The sequence below is a fragment of the Perissodus microlepis genome, chromosome 15, assembly GCF_051167445.1.
Source record: "Perissodus microlepis isolate ML-2025 ecotype Zambia chromosome 15, ASM5116744v1, whole genome shotgun sequence".
Taxonomy (NCBI): domain Eukaryota; kingdom Metazoa; phylum Chordata; class Actinopteri; order Cichliformes; family Cichlidae; genus Perissodus; species Perissodus microlepis.
The window spans coordinates 28,835,891-28,851,280 of NC_140475.1; the positions used below are offsets into that span (position 1 = coordinate 28,835,891).

The 15,390-nt window shown below is 37.7% G+C and overlaps 1 protein-coding gene across 9 annotated transcripts in view; it reads right to left on the reverse strand.

Moving 5' to 3' along the window:
• Nucleotides 1-10,695, reverse strand: part of LOC146372361 (heparan sulfate glucosamine 3-O-sulfotransferase 5) — a 117,297-nt gene extending 106,602 nt beyond the window's left edge. For 4 of the 9 annotated variants that reach the window (XM_084952973.1, XM_084952964.1, XM_084952970.1 and 1 more), the window contains exon 1: nucleotides 10,253-10,695. The gene's annotated coding sequence lies outside the window, so the exon portion shown is untranslated. Of the gene's footprint in view, nucleotides 1-3,057; nucleotides 3,128-5,331; nucleotides 5,399-10,252 lie in introns of all 9 variants that reach the window. The other 5 variants (XM_084952965.1, XM_084952972.1, XM_084952971.1 and 2 more) reach the window with 3 other exon arrangements.
• Nucleotides 10,696-15,390: the final 4,695 nt, after the last annotated feature.

Consider the following 15,390-nt stretch of genomic DNA (forward strand, 5'->3'; position numbering starts at 1 on the left):
TTAACTCAAATCCACTGGCCTTGAATCAACCCTGCGCGCAGAGTCAACAGACAATTTTAGTGAAATCTGTCACTATATTCACATTATTCAGCACCAAAATGCCACAAGGTGTCTGACAGTGCTAACAGTGTCATCTTTTTCATGAGTGTCTAATTAAAGACATGTTTCTCTTTTAATTAATTCAGCTGTCTGCACAGGGAGTGTAAGTCAAATATGAATCTAATCTTAGCCTTTAATCGCCATCAATGAATGCAAAAGAAAAGCCTTAAAACAACCAGTCATCATCAGTGATGATGGGTGGCCTAACAATGTCATTTTTGGCTTTTGGAAATTATTTTTTTTTACCTTCTGGCAATTTGGGGTTAATAAAGATTTTATTTCAGCTACTGACAAAGTTGTACTCTGCTTCCTCTGTACCTGACAGCTGCCTCCAGAGTCCCACAAGCTAACTTAGCCCAATAGGACTCATTCTTGCATCAGTTGGCTCCCTTCACGTTGAGTGTCAACCTCCTGCCTTGTGGCTTTAGCTCTGTACAGCCCCCTCACCAACAGAGGTGGGAAATATGGTCCATTTAGACTCCATCTGCATGAAACATTCCTTTTTGATAACCATATCATTGGGGCTTGATCATGTGACCTTGAATGCTGCCTTAGTTACACTGCAATAGGCGTACACTGCTGTGGGTTTCCCTTGAACAGCTTTTTTCACTTACTATGTGTTTACACACCACTCACTGTTAAATAGATAAATCTGAACTGATATTGAATTGAACTGAACTAAATGTATCCATGTGAACTGAAGAGATTGTATACTGTACATAGCAATGTTCAGCCCAAATGTGTTCCTTATCCACAGTTTTGAACCATATTTGCCCTGAGCCACATGACCACCTTACATAGGCCATGTATAAGATGTGTCAACATCAGACCCACCAACCCTGTTAATATGCTGCAACCCATGGAAAGCTATAATATATGGCTCATATAATTCTCAGTGACATAACAGAACTATACGTGTCAAAAGTAGCTTCAATTAGGTGCTGATGTATCAGCTATGTAGCCCTTTGAATACACTCTGTACCATTTAGCATAGTGTTTCAAGTTGTGGGTTTAATGTGAATGAGTGTTTTTTTAACCCAATTTTACCATAGAAAAGAAAAGAAAATTAAACAGAGGGTTCACTTACAGGATTTTGACCAAGACAATAGTTTAATATTTATTGTTTCTCTTAGTTATGTTATCAAAATTCTTATTTGTATTCATACTCATTTAATTTCTACAGATGCTTATAGGTGAATGATGTGCAGTTCTGTAATTTACATAGCAGTTATAGAATAAGCAAACTTTTGTGTTTAATCCACATTGAAATATGTGCTTGACCAGTCTTTATCAGCCAAAATCATTTTTAAGCAATCTGACGTAAAAGCTCTGCATTTTATTTTATTTTATTTTATTTTATTTTTTTACTGAAACTGTCTTGGGATGGGTGCTGATGTGCCACTTTTACAAGAACAACTTAGACCATATGACTGGCACTTTCAGTCATATGGTCTATGGCTAACATGAGCACAAGAGTGCTAAGTGAAAAGAGCCAGTTGAACATGCTTACATTTTACGCACAAGTGACCCCTTAAGGGAATTTAACCGCTCACCCTCATTCCAGTGAGCAACACAGGCCTTTACACAATCTTCACTGCTAGATGGGATATAACGTGTTATTTTCAGATTCCTGGAAATAATATCTGTGGTCCACCTTGACTACAGCTTTGTTTGTTCTATGTGTCAAACATAATGTGCTTTGTTGGGCTATAGCTGCTATGCTGGAGAGGTCAGTCCAAGAGAAAGAGACTGAAATGGAGCAAGAACAAGTTGGATGGAAATTCTCACTGCTGTCGTTATTTATGTGTTCAGAAGCCAATTAGACTGCAAACACAGCAGTGGTAATAAATAACTATCCATGCAAAGCACCAGCGCAACTTCAAATTAACAGTTTTAAAATGCAAGCACAGCAGTAATTGAATCTAGTGACTCAGATAAAATGAAAAATAAATAAATCATACACATTACAAGCCTTCTGATACTATCATTTCCTATTGTTCCGGCATTCTTAAAAATTAGCTTTATATAATCATTTCTTCAATTTTTCTTAACTTAACCCAGGCTATTTCACCTCGCAAGTCTCCCATGTTGCTATTGTTAACAGCCCAAAGCATACAAACTCTGAAAAGCGTTACAGTTTTGCTGTTAATAAGAAGACATTGAAGTGAAATAATACTTCTGGTAAGAACTAAGAGAAAAGACCTGAAACTGTGTTCTCAGCAAGTGATGACTAAAATCAAAAGCTATGCCTAGAATTTTCATAAGGAGACTAAATACTCTTAGGCTTCAGAGGCTTAAAATAAATTTAATTTACTTTCTAAGTAATTACTGGGGATAACCCTATTCCCAACACTATCCCTATATATTTTTTCAATCACTTTTCAAAGTCTTGGCAATCAAGAAAAAAATATTTCTAAACAAAATGCATCATCTTCAGCTTGTCTCTAAAACATAGGGTTAGAATTCAACTACGGTTGAAGTTCTTGTTGAGAAACAATAAAGAAGGGACATATTAGATGGTAGTTAGGTAGTAAACTATCTGCTGTCTCTGAGAATAGCAATACATGGCTCTAGATAATGGACAGTGGAGAATGGAGGAACTAGACAATCTGGTATGTCAGTTCAACAATTTGTGTTCAGTGTTCTCTAGCTAAGACTGGTGCAGCTACTTGGATGAAAACAGACATGTCAGATGCAGCTGTACAGTAACCAGCAAATATTCTGTAACTCTGTTTACAGATACAGCCATGTCTTTGAATGTGAACAGAAAAGCGATTAAAAAAAACAAGGGATGACTATCTTATAGCAGTCAGTGGTAGTTTCTGATGTCACTGAATATGTTTGAACTTAAAACATCAGTTTAAACAGTGGCATGCAGTGAAATGCAAACAGAGATGATTGCCCGCCCACCACCACAAACACAGAAACAAAAACATCTTGGATCACATTAAAAAATACCTTTTCGCTGACTATCTGCACTTCAGATGGATGTCTTCACTTTTAGGCACTTTTTCCTGGCTGAAGAATTCTAGAATAAAATAATTATAAAATATATAACCAAACATTTTTTTACTGTGCGCTGACAATGACAAGTGATGGAAGAGTTTTTCAAACTATTAATTTAGGAAGAAATGCAATCAAAAACTATGAAAATTCCTGAACGACAGGAAATCATCCTTGCCTGTGGCCATCTCCCTGTACAACTCATCCACCTAACACACTGTATACTGCTATAGCTACACAATTTTTGCACGTGCTCTTCTTTCTTATCCAGATATTCATCAGTAACTGACTTATATATATATGTATATATTCTATATATTGTGTTATTTCTTACTTCTTGTATTGTCTGTTTTTGTTACTGTTTGTACTGGAGCACTGTAACCAACATAATTTCCCCTGAGGATCAATAAAGTATTCTGATTCTGATTCTGAGTTCAATCCCTGGCTTTCGAGACATAAGGTATCAAAAGTAAAAACAGCTGCAGGTCTACATCTTGATTTTTTTTAAGTGTATTAACATATAATAATTAAAAATAATTTGAATTAAAAGGCTTGAGTTGTGTGTCACATCATTAACTATCAATATCCAAAATATCGAAAATAATATTAATGGTAAAATGAAGGTGCAGTGTTCACAGACAGCTGGTTAAATTTGTTACATTCAGTCAACCAAGTGCTGCTGAGCCTGCACATGGTCAGTTTGCTTTTGTTTTATTACACTGGAGATGGTCAGAGGTGCTGTCCCTCTCCATCATCATTAGACCTTTTTAACAACTTTTTCACACTCCATCACACATTGGCCAAAGTAGTTAAGTTGTTAGGTAGTAAGAGGAAACTCATCTGTTACAATGATAAATCACTGATACTCATTTACTTGCTTATGCTAGCTGTGTTTCCACACAAAGCGCAGATTGCAACTGATCTCAGAGCAATGAAAGTAGGGCCTGCAGCAGTTTCCACAATGTGCATGAGCAAACCAAAAAAAAAAGCTGCTGCGCTCTCAACTCAGCTCAGGAGACAGACACACCTGCTTTCTGCAATTTTCAAGAGTACAAAACAAGCAGGGCTTTCAGTATAATAGTCAACTGCAGCCAAAGATACAAGATAGAAGTAATGCATGGGATGAATGCAAATAGGTGAGGAGCTTTATGACAGCACTGTTTTTGAATTTATGGTTGTTTGTATGTTTTAATTTATGTATCTTTTTAAATTTGATGAGGCAAGCACTGCCTGGCTAAGACCATGGCAAGCACTGTTTGGCTTGCTTGTTCTCATGTAATACCAATGAGTTTGAACCACAAGCTTAGTTCAAACAGTTGATAACAGAAATGGGAGCTCTTCATAACAAATCTCCTTACTTTCATTTGTCCTAAAGGACAAGTTGTGGCAAAGTCAGCAATAATTCAGTCCCATGTTCACCACCTGTGATCGTGTTCCATTTTCATGGACATTCTGAATAATTTTTATTTATACAGCACCAAAACACATCAACAGTCACTTCGAGGCGCTTTATATTATAAGGTAGACCCTACAAAAATACATACAGAGAAAAACACAAAAATCATATGACCCCCCCATGAGCAAGTACTTTGGCGACAGAGAAAAGGAAAAGCTTCATTTTAACAGGAAGAAAGCTCTGACAGAACCAGGCTCAGGGTTGGCAGCCATCTGCCACGACCGGTTGTGGTGAGAGAAGGAAGGCACAATGTCCGGGATGTTTTCCTCATCAGTTACATTACACTCAAATTAAAAAGGATGAACAGAAAACAATTTTTTCTTCCTGTAGTGTAGAGAGATACCTATTAAGTCCATTTCAATCATTTGATGTAACTACCAAGACTCATTTCAACATAAACCATAGAGACGAAATATTTTTATAACATTTATGAAGACAAATATTGTTTTTTTCCCACACTGTTGTTTGCTAATGATACAAAATTTATAGGAACATTCTACTATTCTAATGGAAAACTAGGGCGAGTGTTAGGAACACAGAGCCTGTGTTTCAAAATTTCTTTGAAAATTTAGAACTGTTCAAGCTTAAAACTACCCATGCTAAAGTCCATCCATGAAATGCAGCCTTTATTAGTGGTGTATAATCAGAAAGCAGTAGGTTTCTAAGGTAAACTACAATTTAATATTGTTATTTATTCAGTATTTGAGTTTTCTCTTTATACACTGCAGATAGAGGAAGAATAATGTGTCTGTGTGTCCCTGGCAAAAATTTACCTGTTGTGGTAATTTGATAAAATGCCATTTCATTCTGCAGTATATGACGTATCAGCAAATCACTCCCCTGAAAGAGAGCAAGAAAAAAAGCAATTACTGCAGGACCTTAGCTGATGTTGTAATTACGTGGTTGAGGTTCATGTCCAAGTACAAGAATAGTCCAATACTGCAAACCTCCATCAGTGCTTTAAACAGCATACATAAAATGAGTCCCTGGATCTAAAAGAAAATCTACATTGGGATTAGTTTGTAATATCTAATAGAGAACTTTAAAACAATGTCCACTTTTCTTATTTCAATTTGTCATGTATTTGTCAAGATATGATGCAGCATATCCCATACGCCATATTGATGGAGTTTTTGACCATTACAATCAATACAGAAAAAGAAGTAGTAATTTAATAAACTGTGGTAGCCTTGTTTTTGCTAAATTCACTGATTAAATGTTTAATGAATAAAGTAATCTCAAAGAAAATCATCAGCTTTTTCCATAGGACATACAAAGTGGAAACCACCATTTATCGTAGGGTATAAAAGCTAGAAAAAGAAAACAATACCGTCTAATTAATTGAATCCTAGGCGTGTCACATGGGTCTACTGTGCGAGGACACCTAAATTGCATCAAGCAAATCTGGGGAATGGAACCCATATGGCTAATGGATATGGGTTATGATATTGTTTTGGAAAGCTCTGCAACACACCGTCCTTCAAATGCTACAGCAAGAAAGACCTCCACAAATCATTACAGCAGCATAATGGAACACAGTTGATCAGACCCAGGATGAAGGGATGCCAGGGAAAAGAAGAAGAAGACTGTTCTGTGAATAATGATTATGGTCACCTTAGTCATATATCACCATCCGTGAGAAGTTGTCTTGGATAATGGTGTCAGTGCAGAGGGCTGACAAATTTCTGCACCATCCTCAGGTTTCAATCCTATAGTTACCCTCCTCTTCTCTCTTTGTGTCTGCCACCATAATTGCTTAGTAAGCAAGAAATTAATCCATGTTGCAGTAACCCAAACATATTTTCTAAATTAGAAATAGGAGATTGACCATCATGAATGTGGAGTGATGACACAGCAGGCCTCACTTCGACACAAGTTGTTAGCAACTCTTAGCCAAGGTCAAGTTGGTATAGTATGTGGGTCCTTTCCTTAATATTGGATGAATTCAATTAGTGCTTCTACAAAGACAAACGTGAGCGAAATATAATGTGTGGTTGAGTAAGAGGTCAAACCAATGTAGTGTAGAAGGTTCTGTAAAATCAGACCGATAGACTAATTCTCTCTTGTTCGCTTTTCTTTTCACAGTTTTGCTGCAGTTGGCAGCTCAACTGGATCGTCTGCCAGCCATGTGCTGCTCCATTTGTTTCTCTCAGAAGGTCACAGGAGAGAGTTTTCAGGCCCTTCCTCAACTTTCGTGGCCACCCTGCCCACAGGAGTTATTAAGATGAATAGAGCAATATGCTGTCCTGGCTGCTGCTAGCTTTGTGCCATCATGACCTCTGATAACTCAAATCAGACCTTCGGGAACACATCTACAGTTACCCACTGATGAGATCCATGCTCAAGTATATGATGTACGGGTGTCATTTTAAGGTGAAACAGAAATTGTAGGTTGCAGTAAATACAGACTATGCAAGTCATTAAACCAATACAGTGTTTGACATTACCCAGTGTGGACACTGAGATCAAATCCAGGAGGAAGTTTAGCATTCAGTATTTCACAGACTTTTTACTTTACAATTTTAAATCAAGTTAAAAGAACCAGTTACAGTATGAGAACCAGTTGTTCAATGCCATTCAATGTAACTGACAACATGTGTGAGGGATTTTAATGGCAATCATTTTAAGTAATTAAATCAGAAATTGTTTAATCAACTCTATGCCGTAGAGCCTTACACCTGTGCTTCTTTCATGGCCAGCAGGGGTACCTCCTGTGGTTACTCCTGGTTATATAGATGTCTAAGAAAATAACCCCTCAGTTTTCTTGCTCTAAGACCTTGTTAAAATTCTTGAAATACACTTAGACAGCCCTTTTCAATTCTCTATTTCTATTTGACAATATTTTACTTTGTTTGATTTCCTTTGCTTGTTAGGCTAATTGATGGTTCTAAATTGGCCATGTCTCTCACTGTGTTAGAGTTATAATGGACTGGTAACCTGTCCAGAGTGTACTCTACCTTTTACCCTATGAAAGCTGGGATATAATACGCCCCTTCATGAACCTGAAGTGGATAACCAGTTAAGAAAAAAGATTAATTTACTGAATCTGAAAACAAGGATAAAACAATACTATACTATACTTGTTATCCAATGAGCATGCAACATTGTTGGATGTCTCAGCCAGCTTCGCACTGCGCTCACAACACCTGGTATGAAAAAAGCCAAGATGGCTAGGACGAAAACACTCAGCTTGAGGCTTCACAAAATTAATTATATGTCCAGTGGATGACATCATGCTGCCTACATCCAAGTCTTATATAAAGGTGGAAATATTACTAACTTATCATTTAAAATGTACTTTCTATTTCAGCTGCATATGAGTGTACATTGAGGTGTGGATCTATTGATATGTTATACTGTATAATAATGGAAGAAAAGAATAACATTCAAGAAAAAAAGTAATCTTTGTGCAGTCATGACAGCATTTGCTTCATGCAGCTCATTGGCACTGCCTTTTTTTTTTTAGAATTTAGACAAAAGCTACAACAGTTAATTAATGCATTTCGTTAGCCTTTACTGAGTTAAAACTAGAAATATATGGTCTTGTTATTAGTGGTACTACTGCAATTTACAAGCAAACCCAGTTTTTAAGTCATAGAGAATGACTTATTTATTGGCCTGTTTTGTTTTTTGGGGGTTTTTTTGTTTTGTTTTTTTGGGTGGGATCCTGCATAACCAGAATATTTTCACTTATAATCGGCAGATTAAAATTGGGGAGTGCAAAACAATATTTTTGCACTGTGACTGCATAATTTGCTCTCTCTTCTTAATGGGCATAATGAAGAAAAAGTCCTCAGAGGAAACAAACACAACAGAGCACTTTTTACGTATTTCGACAGTTTGACGGATCAGACAAATTATTCCTGCACCCACATGCTACAGTACTGTGAAAACATTACCAATGATTTCTATAAACATTACTAATACACACTGATTATAAGATCGTTGTCTGAACAGTTGACCAACAGCAGGACTGCATAAATGGTAGCCATGTATCACAACAGACAGTGTCGATTCAGTTGTTCATCCTGAACTGAAACAGATCAAAATTCTTTGAAACTGAGTGGAACACATGACAAGAATTTCTCTACATTTCGCTTTGTACATACTCTGATAGTATGGTTGGATCAATTTTGCTTAACTAATAGTGTTATTGCTTAAAGACTTCCCGTGTACCAGTCAGCAAGCACATAATAGTATTCACAATGTCATAAAAAATATATTCCATTTAAAGGGTTAGAATCATATCCCTGTGAATGTTTCCCTTTACTTGTCTTTTGTTAACTTTAGCAACTGATGCTAGTTTGAACGGGACAGACAATTAATCAAAACTGAATAAAAAACTGACATTCAGAACCTTTTCAATTAAATTAATACTTCCCCCATTATTATACATACTACTGTGTGTGTTGTAACAGGACTGCCTTATCTAGTCTGTGACGTGGAAACACCAAGGAGGAAAAGTCAAACACCAAGCCGATTGCCCAACTTGCGTACTTTGTACCAAATAAAAAAAACAATGTCCATTGTTTGACTTTAGTAAAGACAACATCAAACAAAGACAACCAACAACTGTAAAAAAAAAAAAAATAATTGTTTTGTGATTATCACCAATATGTTAAATTTGGAGCTCAATCATGTTACAGGAAAAAATATCTCAGCTTCAGTAAAAACCTAGTGAACTATGAGCACAAGAACTCTGTATGTATATGTATTAATGGTGATTTGATCTGAGGTCATATTGCCCAGCCCTACTAATAAATACCAATTCAGTAAATTTATAATCTTGTTTCTTAAACAAAATGGAACAAACAAACACAAAGTTATGACAGTAATATTAAAGCATATCCTAGAAAAATGATTTGGCTTTCTCTGCCGGAGGAATCAAGCTGATTCATTTAACCACGGCACTCAGATCTGCAAAGCTAACATATCGACTTGTACCGGTACAAGTTACAAAACAACTTAATTTGTGAGAAAATCCACAGCAACAACAGATATTGCTGGTACTTCCTAATTTCTTTTTTTTTATTCAGAGCATTATGAATAAAAGACATGCATGTTAGGTAAACTGTCAGTGTGAGATGACATGCTTAAAATGCATAGAATTAAGTGCTTTATACAGGAGAATTGGGCTTGTAGCATAATTTTAGTGAAGTGCTATGTAAATGACTTTTTCCATTTCCAGTCTCAGAGCTGTTGAATGGTGTGAAGTCCAACACTGCAAGCAATGGATGTTCAAGCCTGAAATACAGTTGGCTGAGCCAAGACAAGCAAGGATACTGAAGAGCTTCCACAGGCAGCAGTATTTTCCTGTTGACATTAAATCTAAGCCCTTAACCTAATGTCACTGGCTGCTCCACACTCTACCTTTCATCTTCATTCTCACAGACTGCCACAGAGCTTTAAGCACTTAGCTACTAACAAAAGCCCTATAAGATGGTAAATGTAGAGTAATGATGACAAGCAGCAGCAATGAAAATAGAACCTGCCGCCTGAGACAATATTAAATCACCTGCGATGAGAGTGACTGTGCACAGATACAAGCAAACAAGTTCAGGAAGGTCGAGAGGCAGAAGAAGAGCTAATCTGGACTAACCCTCTCCACCTCCTACAGCTCCAGCAAGGCTGAGGATAAATAACGGGCAAAGTATTAATATAAGAACGTTTTTTTTTTCCTTAGCTTGTGTTTACCTGTTCAGCATCCTCCCCAGGACACGCCAGCTACCCTTCCAGCCCGGCGCTCAGCAGGAGCAGTAACGGAGATCAGAAACCCTCTCAGCATCCCCCGTAAGCTCGCAGGTTCGGCTCCTTATGGGACAACTACCAGCAAGTGCGGTAGTGCAAGTTGGCTCTGACACGGGATCTTCCGCTCAGCGCGCGTGAGCAGGTGCGAGATTAAAAATAATAATCATAAAAACACGCAGAACGGAACTCTCAGCCTGCGCCCGCCGGTGAGCACAGCGTCAGCTCTCCTCTCGTTTTACGCGGATCCCTGTTAGTTGAAGCCTTTTCTGAAGTCCACGTTCATCGCGGTGCCCCTCAGTAGCAATTCCGCCGCGGAGGCGCGTGGAGCTCACCCCGTACCGCTGCTGACTGGTGGAGGCGGCACGGACGGAGCCGGGGCGTATTTCTGAAGAAGGAGGAGGGCGAGGGAGGGCGGATGCGCAACGATGCTGGATGCAAGGACGTCACAAAAGTTTCTAAAAGCGCAGAAGTGATTCTGAGAGCACGTAGGGATTATTTTCCCTGCGTCCATCTGTTAGATAGAAAGATTACATATTCTAATTATATTCTATTTATTTTATGTGTTGTTTTAAAAATAATGATAATGGGGGAAAAAATCTTAGGGTAAAACCAAATTTGGAGCAACTTGAAGCAAATTTAAAGAGTATGGCGTTACGCGTTAGGGGTAAATAACTTCTAATCACACAAGCAATAGCAAATACGTGTTAGATAACATGATAGGCTGTCTGTCTATCTCATGCTGACAAGACATTTAACTAAAGGGCATAAAGGAAGAGACTGTCTATTACACATATCCATTTTGTTGTTGCTTTTAATCATTATTTTACTTTTTTTTTTTAAAAACTTTTTCTTTTATAAATTTTTGTGACTCACATAGGCTTGTTTTATGTGACCCTAAATTACTTGTGAACTGTTGCTAAATGTAATACTACTTTAAATGTTGATAAACCGGTAAGAGAATTGTAACTTAAATAACTGGCTGTGATCTTACAGCATGAATAGATAGTGAATGCAGACAAAAAAGGTCCTGCTTGAAAACTCATTGTTACTGTATAACCTTTAAGCTGGTGTTACGTTTAGGTTGGTAAACGGTATTATATGATGATTTTCTATTCTAACTGAGAATTCAAAGCCTAGGGGCCTCATTCAACCATTCATAAACTCATTCATGCAGTGCTTTTACATTATGCATAAACAATTTATCTAACATTCATGCAGATTCACACACACTGCCAGTTAGTGTACTGGGTGAAAATTGAAGTTCAGCATCTTACACAAGGACACTTACACATAAGGACTGAAGGGGCCAGGGATCAAGATCTAACCTTCCGATTAGTAGACCCCTCCCTATCCCATCTGAGCCACAGCCACTTCTAAGTTGCTATTTCTAAAATCTTAAAACTATATTAGCTATGCATGGTGTTGGCTTGCAATTGACTGAAGTATATATATTCCTACCTTACTTCATAATAGGCTTCTTCAAGCAGCTTATAGGACAAAATTTTGGGTACCTTTTTTGTTGGAAGGTGCTCATTCCTACTACCCAGCACATGCAGGTGCTGCATTTTGTATGCACACATCTGTTGCGTAGATTTTTATGCAGCAGTGTAGTCCACACTGTGGGCTAGTGCAGATGTGTGTTGTTCAAAATGATATCTTTATTCCCGATATTCTACAAACTCTGCAGGGTGTGAGAAATTGAGATATATTTGACATCTCAGCTGATGTACAGCCTGAGGGCAAAGTGAAAATGGGCTTTATGTCCTATCAACAATATTTGAGCTTAATTGCCTTGATTGCCTATATGCTCACAAATTAGCCATCAGTCTGACGCAGCATATTTCATTTTGCTGGTAAGCAGCTCAGTCTGCTTGTGCAGCGGTCCTGCTGGTTCACCCAACACGAGCTTTACAAAAGCTATTTGAGGAAGGCTGGTGTCTTTGGCCTGCCAGATGGTCCTGTGTAAGAACTTTGAATTATTCAGCCATCCCACAGCAGACTGAAGCTGTCATGTGTAAGATAACTTTGCTGGCTTCTGCCTGTGCTGGGGGAAACACTGGTGGATCAGTGCATAGAACTACTGCAGAGGCACCACCAGCTTATGCAGCTCCTCATTCAAATTTCAGCAGTGCACAATTAAGGCCTGCCTTGTAGTTTACTGCAGCAATAGAACATATTTTTTCTTTCTTTTTTTTTATATCAGACTCAGACTGTGTAATGCTCTCACAGAGAGGAACGAGAATCATAAATTATTCACCTGATCCAGCTTTTATGTGTGAATGCTGAGCTTACAGTGGCAGTAGCATATCTAGAAACAAGCAGTTAAGCGTTTTAATAGATACACAGAATCTGTTTGTGCCACTCTTTAATGCATCACATTAAGCCAAAGTGTGTCAAACACAATTATGGAAATTACTAAAGTTGGACAAGAATGTGTAAGAACTCATAAACCAAAACATTGTCATAAATTTTCCCAAAGACATCCTGTGAGTCCTTTAATGTGGTACAATTACCATATTGGCCATTAGTGATATTAGAGTGAAGCTTTACTGATGGCAGGGATTAGAGCTATAATTTAACAGGATAACTCCTGTCACTTTAACAGAGCCATTGACACTATGAATACATGCCATTACAAAATACTGCTGTATAACATATCACCACATTAGGGATGATATATGCCTCACATTTTATTTCCTCCTCACACCTCCCTCCTTTGCTTCTAACTAAAACCAGCCTCACTTTGTCAAGGTTGAGAAAATCTGAACCGCGGAGGTGGTCTCATCCCTATTTTTATTTGCCTTCAGTGTGTGACGGCGCGTGCATGTGTGTGTTGGGGTAATCCTTTTTAAAAAAGAACAAGAAATTCACTTCACATCGAGGGTCGCTGTGCGTATACCTGAGTGTGTGAGGTGTGATCACCCCGGGAGCAGCCGTTAATCCACTTGGGGGTTGGCACTTTGATCTCTGGCTGAGTAGCTCTACAGCGAAGCTCTCAACCTCACCTCCTCCACTAAGAATTACTCAAAATTAGAAAGGAGACTTCTTAGTATGTGAAATTGCTTAATAGCACTTCTTCAGTCAAGAGGCCTGTCCCATCCGTACACAGTACTTAGATGTGGGGCTCATTTTGGGTAAGTGTTCCCATTTCAGATGAAGGTCTCTCCACAAGAGGGAAATAGGGTAGTTATGTACTCTACAGAACAACCTGGGTGAAAAAATCGAAGCCATCTGAGATCCTTATCTTCTGATTGCTCGCCATAAGGTCTCATAGGAAGTGTCTGCTAATTGCTTCTGACTAATATATGTATGGATACGCCACAACTGTCCCCAAAACATGGGATGCTGTGAAATATGTAAATAAAAACAGAATGCAATGGTTTGCAAATAACAAAATGCAGCACATGTAGGTGCTGCATTTTGTATGCCTTATCGGTTATGTAGATTTATACAATGAATGTTGTGTAACAGTAAGTAAAAACAACGAAGTATCAAAAACACAGCGGTAAATGACTACAACAAATTCTAAAATAAGACAATATTGAATGAGTTCATAATCACAACTCATATTTGGTTAATGTACACCTCTCTGTATTTAATTATTGGTTTCTTTCACAGCATGTCTTTTGTCCTTTCTTCCCCCCCTTCCCACAACCGGTTGCGGCCACCCCTCCCTGAACCTGGTTCTGCTCAATGTTTCTTCCTGTCAAAAGGGAGTTTTTCCTTCCCACTGTCACTAAAGTGCTTACTCATGATTGTTCGGGTTTTCTATGTTTTCTTTGTATAATGGTTGGGTCTTTACCTTACCAACAAAAAGCCCCTTGAAGGAACTGCTGTTGCCATTTGGTGCTATAGAAATAAAATTAAATTGAATTAATGTTAGGGCGTCAGTTCTGTCCAGACTTAACTTGGACTTAACTGGCATTGTCAGCGTATACAATTATCCATGTGAGCTTTGCTGTGAGCTTTGACTTATCCTCATTCTTCTTTTTTTAAATATTTGTGCAATGTCTTTGTAAACACATATCCCTAACCTGGTCATCACAGCAACACAGCCCTGGCTGTGAGAACACAAACCACTGCATCTGCTATTGACAGCTGTATTTATGGAGGCAACCAATCAGAAAGAAGCACCTGGTTTCACACAGTCAGTAAATTGCAGGGTTGTAATTATAACATAATTAAGAATTATTTTGAACTGAATCCTGCAACACTACTTTAGTAGAGCAGAGAGTAAAAAAAAGACAACATATTAAATTATGACATTGAGAAATATGTGAAAAATTAAAACTGGCTTTGAATTTTATGCCAGCAAAATGTTTCAAAAAATTAGGGAGAGGGCTAAAGGGAGTTTGTAATGCTTAAAAAACATCTTTTACTCTTACGATAACTGGCATCATGACCTGGCATCAGAGGAACATCCTAGGGAAATGTCATCATCTACAGTACCAAATTCAGAGGCACTCCACTAAAAATAGAAAATTCTACAAATAATTTTACAAAGGAAATTAATATGTGTGCTCAGCAGAACACGTCATCACAGCATGCACAAATGCAAGTTAAAATAATAAGAAAAAAAAACATAAAACACCAAACACAATCCAGAAAAACTGCTGCCTGTTTCTGTAATTATAATCCTTTGCTATTTAACTATATGCATCAATACTACAGGCAGTTTAAAATACCTCCAAAAGGAATTTGACCAAAGTTATGAATGGAATGGAAACTGTGTTTCTGCTCTGCATTTCCAATTAAGCCATGTGTAACTGTGAACTTTTTAAATTAGCTTCAGTTAGGTGTGTGACAATGACTATCAACTGAATATTACATGGTAAAATAACTAAAAACACTAAGAATTTTAAAGGCCTCCAAAAGGAGGCAGAGGATCTGCTCTCGCAGCAGCTAAGGACAGCAGTGCAAAGAAAACCACAGTAACTGTAAATTTATGATCAAGGTGACTTTAAAATCAGAAACATACTTTTTATATGTTTTTATCCATTTATGGTCTCTATCATCACTTTGCAATTTTATTTTGATTTTAATAAATTAATCAAAAAATACCACAACAATGAAAATGCAGTTAA